The sequence below is a fragment of the Penaeus vannamei genome, chromosome 14, assembly GCF_042767895.1.
Source record: "Penaeus vannamei isolate JL-2024 chromosome 14, ASM4276789v1, whole genome shotgun sequence".
NCBI classification, from domain to species: domain Eukaryota; kingdom Metazoa; phylum Arthropoda; class Malacostraca; order Decapoda; family Penaeidae; genus Penaeus; species Penaeus vannamei.
The window spans coordinates 30,236,540-30,246,110 of record NC_091562.1 but is presented as its reverse complement, the minus strand read 5'-3'; positions in this window follow the sequence as shown (position 1 = coordinate 30,246,110).

The following is a 9,571-nucleotide window of genomic DNA, read 5'->3' as shown; positions in this document are numbered from 1 at the left end:
TATATATATATATATACATAGGTATAGATACATACATATATATATATATATATATATATATATATATATATATATATATATATATATATATATATATATATATCATCATCATCATCATGGGGGCTGACGCCGACGGGGGCGCATAGCCGCATCCACCCTTCGCTTCCACCTACGAGGATCCCTCATGGCTAGACGCCAGGCAGGGACTCGGCCCATCTCTAGTTCTTCACGGCAGGTTTGGTCGATCTGCCCAAGCCATGACTTCCTCGGTCGTCCCACAGGCCTCCTCCACCCAGGGTTGTCTCGAATAGAGACGACCTGATGGGCAGGATCATCCTGAGGAAAGCAAGCCAGGTGGCCGTATAGCCTGAGTTGGCGATCACGGATTGTGCAGATAACAGGGCTTGTGCCAGTCTCACGGTGCAACCGTTGGTTGGACACATGGTCCCGCCAACAGTACCACATGATCTGGCGCAAGGACCTATTGCAAAAGGCTTCAAGACGAGCCTCAAAGGCACAGGACAGGACAGGTTTCGCTACCGTATAGCAAAACTGGCATTATCAGGGCCTTGAAAACCCGAAGCTTGGTCCTTCTGCACAGGTACCGACATCTACAAATACTCTTGTTGAGAGAGTTCATGACCCCTGCTGCCAGGCCAATCCGTCTGCTGACTTCATGGTCTGACAGCCCAGAGTTATGAACTACACTACCAAGGTATGTAAAGCTCTCTGTGACTTCAATGTCCTCGCCGCAAGCACGTACCGACTGAACAGGTTCTCCTATCAAGTCCCCAAATTCCTGGACCTTGGTCTTGGTCCAGGAGACCTCTAGACCCAGGGGCTTCGCTTCATTGCTAAATGCATCGAGAGCCGCCACTAGGGTTTCCAAAGATTCAGATAGAATGGCAACGTCATCAGCAAAGTCAAGGTCTGTAACCTTGATATATATATATATATATATATATATATATATATATATATATATATATATATATATATATATATATATATATATATATGTATAGATACATACATACATACATATATATATATATATATATATATATGTATATATATGTATATATATATATATATATATATATATATATATATATATATATATATATATATATATGTATATAAATACACATACACACTTATAAATATGCATCATATATATATATATATATATATATATATATATATATATATATATATATATATATATATATATATATATATATATATATATATTCATATATATATATATATATATATATATATATATATATATATATATTCATATATATATATATATATATATATATATATATATATATCCATACATATATATATATATATATATATATATATATATATATATATATATATATATATATATACATATATATATATATATATATATATATATATATATATATATATATATATATATATATATATACATATATATATCCATACCTACATATATATATATATATATATATATATATATATATATATATATCTATATATATATACATATATATATATATATTTATATATATATATATATGTATATATATAAATATATAATATATATATATATATATATATATATATATATATATATATATGCATATATATATATGCATATATATATGCATATATATATATATATATATATACATATATATATACATTATATATATATATATACATATATATACATATATACTTGAGAGTGTGTGTAATACGTTAAAAGAATATTTGTCATAATGCTGAAAAGGGAATCTTCACCCCATGAGTTCTTCCTCTGAAGATATACAAGTTAGAAATTTGAACTGCAATCAAATTAGTGAACAGAAAAATCATACGAGCTAAAAGACAGGGAGAGTAGCATTAACCTAATGAAAACAGACTCAAAGTAGCAGATGAACAAAAATAAACACATATGAGAGGAAAAGACATGGTTCAAGAAGGTAACATATTGGGAAATGCCCAGTTCAAAAAGGAGAAGATATAAGACAAGATGGCGTGAGAAGATAACGGAATGTATACGTATATATATATATATATATATATATATATATATATATATATATATATATATATATATATATATATATATATATATATAGATATACATATGTACATATATATATAAATATATACAAGACCGGCATTCTATCCACTGATGCACGATCCAACAAAAGAAGTGTGCAACTACGAGCTACTAGCATCCAAAGATATTACCTATCTACTCATACATGAGGAAGGATAGCAAGGTTTTACACACACTCCCCGTGGGCATTTGGTATATATAGAAAGAGCAGTTCAAATCCCAGGTAATGTCTATGGATGCTAGTAAGCTCCTAGTTGCACACTTCTTTTGCTGGGTCGTGTATCAGTGGATAGAGTGCCCGTCTTGTGATTTCTTTGCAATGGCGGTAGGGGTTCAAATCCCTGTCAGAGAGGTTAGAAATTCATGTTTATATATATATATATATATATATATATATATATATATATATATATATATATATATGTATATATTTATATATATATATATATATATATATATATATATATATATATATATATATATATATATATATATATATATGTATATATATTTACAACCACCGACCAACGTTGATGAGCACTGGGAATACCTCATGACAGCCATCAACAAAGCAGCTAGCTCCTACATTCCCAAAGAGGAGAGGTGCAACCAAACCTCCCACCCGATAACACTCGAAATCAAAGGTCTAATCAACAGAGACCTTTGATTTCGACAGACAAGTCATCAAAAAAGTGCAAAGAAGCCAAAGAAGCGTTGCTCGAAGAGAAATGCCAAGAGGTCGAGACGCTCAGCCCAAATCCCAACTCTAATGAAATGTTCAAGAAGATCCGAGAAATAGCTGGAAAATGGTCGGCACCAGCATCTAGATGTATGAACGACACGAGCGGGAAAACACTTTTCGAAGAACTTTAAATTGCGGAAAAATGGGAAGAGTACATCTAAGGGCTGTTTCAAGACGACCAACCAGCAGTGGAAATCACCCTAAAACCTACAGAAACAGGTCCACCCATCCTAAAAAGTAAAATCGAATAGCTCTGAAACATGCAGCAAGGAAAGTCACCTGATCCAGACGAGATTCCAAAGCAGATGCTCTCTGCTCTGGCGGGCCCCGGAATTGACCTGCTTTGGAATCTCATTGACAGAATCTATGAAACGGGAATGTTCCCGGACGATATGCTCAAGTCCGTTTTCATCACCCTGCAAAGATCCTTGGAACCCTGGATTGTCCAAACCACCGAACAATTAGGATAATGAGCCACATCGTGAAAATCCATTTCAGCGTATTCGGCGCAAGCTCCTGCCAGAGATTTCGGAAGCCCAGTATGGCTCCATAATAGACAGAGACATCAGAAACACTGTCTTTAACATCCGCATCCTAAGTGAAAGAAGCATTGAACACCAACAAGATATCTATGTAGTCTTTATTGACTACAAGAAGGCGTTTGACAAGGTCAGACATGGTGATCACTCCCCTCTACTCGAAGAAATCCAAGTGACGACAAGCATCTCTGTATTATTCGCAACGTCTACGTCCACCAAAGGGCAGCAACACGACTCTCCAATAGAAAGACAAAGGGATCAAAATAGAAAGAAGAGTGCGGCAAGGGTGCACTGCATCTCCAGATCTGTTAATCTATATGGGGAATGAATTCTACGACCATATATATGAAGCGTATTCAGGTTGACATGTAGAAAAGGTATGAATGAGAATGGATATCTTCATAATACAAGAAATGCATTTGACCTGTTTCGATCCTATCTTCGTCAGAAATACATATATTTCTGACGAAGATAGAATCGAAACCGGTCAAATACATCTCCTGTATTGTGAAGATATCCTTTCTCATTCATACCTTTTCTACACAGACACACATATCTCTCTCTGTCTGCCTCTAAAAATATAAATATATATATATATATATATATATATATATATATATATATATATATATATATATATATATATATATATATATATATATATATATATATATATATATATATATATATATATATATATATATATATATATATATATATATATATATATATATATATATATATATATATATGTATATATATGTATATATATTCATTCATATATATTTATATATACAGAAAGAGACAGAGAGAAATCTCTCTCTCTCTCTCTCTCTCTCTCTCTCTCTTTCTCTCTCTCTATATATATATATATATATATATATATATATATATATATATATATATAGAGAGAGAGAGAGAGAGAGAGAGAGAGAGAGAGAGAGAGAGAGAGAGATACACACACACACACACACACATATGTGTGTGTGTGTGTAAATATGATATACAGAAACCTACACATATCAGAAATACCAGACGGAAGGCCCAAAACATCAAACACTTCGAAGCCACATTCCGGAAATGAGAAACTCCCAGCGCCGCAAGCACCACGCCCCCCCCCCACCAATGGCACAGACAAGAGCACAAAACAGAAATATCTTCGCTGCTGTATATCTCTGTCGCATTCGGTGCCATTCACAAGCATCGTACAGCGCTCTTCCACAGACACTGTCATGGCACTGACCACCAATACCACTGAGCGTCCTCCCCCTATTCGACCCCGAGGAGCAGTGCCAAGCTCGTAAAAAAATTACGCTGACTAGGGCTTGGCAGGGAAGTGACACAGAGTGCCAAGAGAGTGCCAATGTGTTGCCCGCAAGACTATGGATCTCCCGCTGCCAGGATTTCTATTGCAGGATTTGTCGGTGGTATCCTAGCGAGGGAAACGGGAGAGAGGGGGGGAGTCAGGGCAGTGGGTGCCAGGTCCAGTAATGGCCGAACGTTCACTGGCACTGAATGCGAGATGGCCCTGGCAGACGAGAGGGACAGGAGCGCCGATGTTTACTTTGGATTCTTTTGCAATACTTTTGCTGGGCTTCTCATTGGTGATATTTTATGCCGCTGCTTTTGTGATGTTGATATCAGTTTTATACTGCTGATATCATCATCATCATGTTCATCTTCATCATCATCATTATTCTCATTGTTATTACTATCATTATTATCATGGTTATTGCCATTACTACTACTACTATCTTTATTTTCATCATTATTGTCATTATTATAATTCTTGTTATGATCACTATTATTATCATTATTATCATTATCAGCTTCATTTTTAGAATTGTTATTTTCATTATTATCATTATTATTATTATTATTATTATTATTATTATTATTATTATTATTATTATCATTATTATTATTATTATCATTATTAACACTGTTTTTATTATTATCATTATTATCATTCCTATTATTATGTTCATTATTCCACTGTTATTATCATTATTGTTGTTAATATAAATGTTGATGTTATTGTTACTTTTATCATCATCACCATCATCATTAATATTTTTATCAACGTTATTATTACAATTTTCATTGATATATAAGTATTAGTATTAGTACTGTTATAATCATTATTACTATCATTATCAGTACTATTATCATTTTCATCATTATTATTGTTGTTATCAATATCATTATTGTTAATATTATCGATATTATTATAATCAATATTATCACTATAATTATTATCATTATCATTATTACCATTATTGTTATTATCATTATCATTATTATTATTATTATTATTATTATTATTATTACTATCATTATCATCATTATTATTATTATCATCATTTTTGTTGTCATTGGCACTACTATCATTACTGATATAATTGTTCTTATTCTTATTATCATCATCATTATTATTGGTATTATAATCAGCTTCATTATCCTAATAATCATCATAACGATGTTCACTATATTTATCATACTCACTATCTTTAACATTATTTTCACTATTGATTACTTTTTTTTACCATACTTTGTTAGCATTATCACTATTCAGACAATATTGATAAAACAGGTATTTTAGCTTAAATCGTAAATATTATATTGCAGCAGATGTTATAATACGCGTTCAGGGTATCACCGTAAAATAAAATAAGATTATGTCAAAATTACAAAATACAGAGAAATTATGAAATATAGGTTTCGCAATGTCATAAAAGTCACTCAGTACTTAGTAATTCATGCAGTATTTAACACAGACATCGCATGGAAAATAATATACAAATCATATACGTAACATACACGTCACAGTATGAGTAATTCATAACTCATATAATACGTAATGAATGCCTCAATGAGATGCCAGTGAATCACACACCAAGCAACACACGGGTCACATGCTAAGTACGGAATGATAAGGTCTTTCTTTATAAGCTACATGATTGTTCTATGAGTATCATTAGTTCCATATGTAATATATGTAATATGTAATTTTTAATAAAATAATATGTAATAAAAGTAATGTGCAAATCTGAGAGTAATTAGTATATAAGTTGTATCAGTAACATATAAGTTGCATCGTAAGTGTTTGCAGATATACATTACTCTTTAGTGATTAACCACTCAATTAATCTCACTAACGCTTACTCCAATTACTTTAAATTAATTCTAAATATTATCTGTTAAAGTTAATTGTATTCGTTCTCACAAGACTGATTTATATGCTTGCTCAGTGTTTTGCATTTTTTTTTTTCATAACACTGTGCTTTTTTTTTCTTGATGGTTCATATACTCCAAACGACTAATCTATATGTGTTCATTGTACAGCAACTATTGTTGTTTATTCATATTATTGTGTTTTTTGTGCAATAGATGATGGCAACATTATCAGTCGTGTTGATATAACAGTAGAATATATAGCATACACAAAATAGGTTTATTGAAAGATAGGACAACAGTTTCAATATGCTCTTGGGTTTCATCGTCAGCTCTTGAAACTATTGTCTCTTATTTCGATATACGCATTTTATTTGTCATAGGTCACAGAATGTGATCTATATATGGAAAAGTTAAATTTTAAATTTCATATCTAGATTGGTTTCTGCATACTGTATAGCATAGCAATTTGGTAAAACATGTTACTATTTGGCTTTGTGCTGTATGAAAAAAAAAGACGAAAGAAAAATTATTCCTGTTTTTGGATGAACGGCCATAGAGAAAATCTGAAAACAAAAACAAAATAAAACCCGAGGTAATAAATGACATGATAACTTCATGAATCTTAAATTAGCGATCTGGAAAGAGTCAATGCATTTATAATGACTCCATGCATTTTTTCTCCTATAATAATAAACCCTTTGAGAAAATACAGGACACGGGGGTAGAATATACACTTTATTTTTTTACGCACGAAAGCCCATAAGCATACAAAAATAATGATGATAGTAATAATATTAGTACTACTACCACCTCTACTACTAATATTAATAATGGTAATAGTAATATTGAAAATGTTAATAACAATAATAATAACAATAATGATAGAAAGAATAATAATGGCGATAATGATGATAGCAACAATAGTTATGATAACGATAACAATAATAAAAATGATAATGAAAATAACGATACTAATACCAATGATCATAATTATCATACTAATATTATCGTTATTATGATCATCCTCATCATATTGTTATTACCATTATCATACTATTGTTATCATTATCATTGTTATCATTATTATTACTATTATTATTATCATTTTTGTTAGTTATATTATTACTGCAAATCATTATCACTATTATCATTATTGTTATCATTATAATAATAATAATAATAATAATAATAATAATGATAATAATAATGATTATTATTATTATTAAGGTTATTATTATTATTACTGTTATTATTATTATCATGATTATTATTATTATTATCATTATTATTATTATTATTATTATTATTATTATCATCATCATCATCATTATCAACATTATCATCATCATCTTTATCATTGTTGTCACTATTATTATTCCTATTATTATTATGGTTTTCATTATCGTCACGATTATTATCATTATCATTTTTATTAACATAAATGGTATTCATATAACTGATATCATTCTCATTATCATTACTATCATGACTACTTTTATTTTTATTATAATTACTACTAATATTTCAATATTATCATTGCTATCATTATTTTCATTTTCATTATTATAGATATCATCATTGTTATTAACAATAATAATATTATGATTATTCTACCATTATAAAGTTCATTATCATTATTACTTTTATTACTGTTGTAATTGATACTGTTACAATTATTAACATTGTTGTCATAATCATGCTTATATTTTTTTCTATTGTTATTATGGTTATCGTTATTACTATCATCATCACCATTATCATCATCATCATCATTATTATTATTGTTATTATTATCATCATCCTTAATATTATTACTACTATTATTATTACTATTATCATTACTGTATTATTATTATTATTATTATTATTATTATTATTATTATTATTATTATTATTATTATCATCATTATTATTATCATTATTATTATTATTATTATCATCATTATTATTATTATCATTATCATCATTGCTATTATTGTTATTGTTACTATGAAAGTCATTGATATCATTACTCTTATCAATATTATCATTATTGTTATCGTTGCTGTAATTATTATTATTATTATTATTGTTACTATCATTATTAATAATATTATTGTTGTTGTTATTATTATTACTACTATTATTATTATCATTATTATTATTATTATTATTATTATTATTATTATTATTATCATTATTATTACTATTATTATTGTTGTTGTTATCATTATCATCAACAGCAGCATATTCATGCTTATCATTATCATGGTTGTTGAAATGATAATGATGATGATTACTATCATCATCATCATCATCATTATTATTATTATTATTATTATTATTATTATTATTATTATTATTATTATTATCATTATTATTATCATTATTATCATTATCACTATTATCATTATTATTATTACTATTATTATTATTGTTGTTATTATTATTACTATCATTATCATTATCATTATCATTATCATTATTATTATTATCATTATCCTCATCATCATTATCAGCATATTCATGATAATCAATATCATTGTTGCTGAAATGATAATGATGATAATAATGAACACATTGATAGTATTGACAATAATGATCACACTGATAGTAATGTTAATGATAACACAACAATAGCGATTTTAAAAATGGTGAAAATAAGACTATACTATACATGTAACAATACTAATGAAAATAGTAAAAGACGAAATGATAACAGGGGGAATAATAAAGAAAATGACAAAAAGATATATATATCTTCGTCTCTGCCAATCCCTCGATTCATCCAATATGGTCGTAATTCACGAAAAGACTATATATATATTTTGTGTCTCTCAGTATCCTAGTCGTGACTTCCTATTGACGATAAACGAAATGAAAATTTTGAAAAAAAAGGAAAGAAAAAAATAACGGACCATAAATCTTGATTTGTTGAATCGCCTGGGGGCTCCAACGCAAGGAAATATAAGAGAACTTTGCTTCAAATTTATTTTAGTTTGGGCTCTC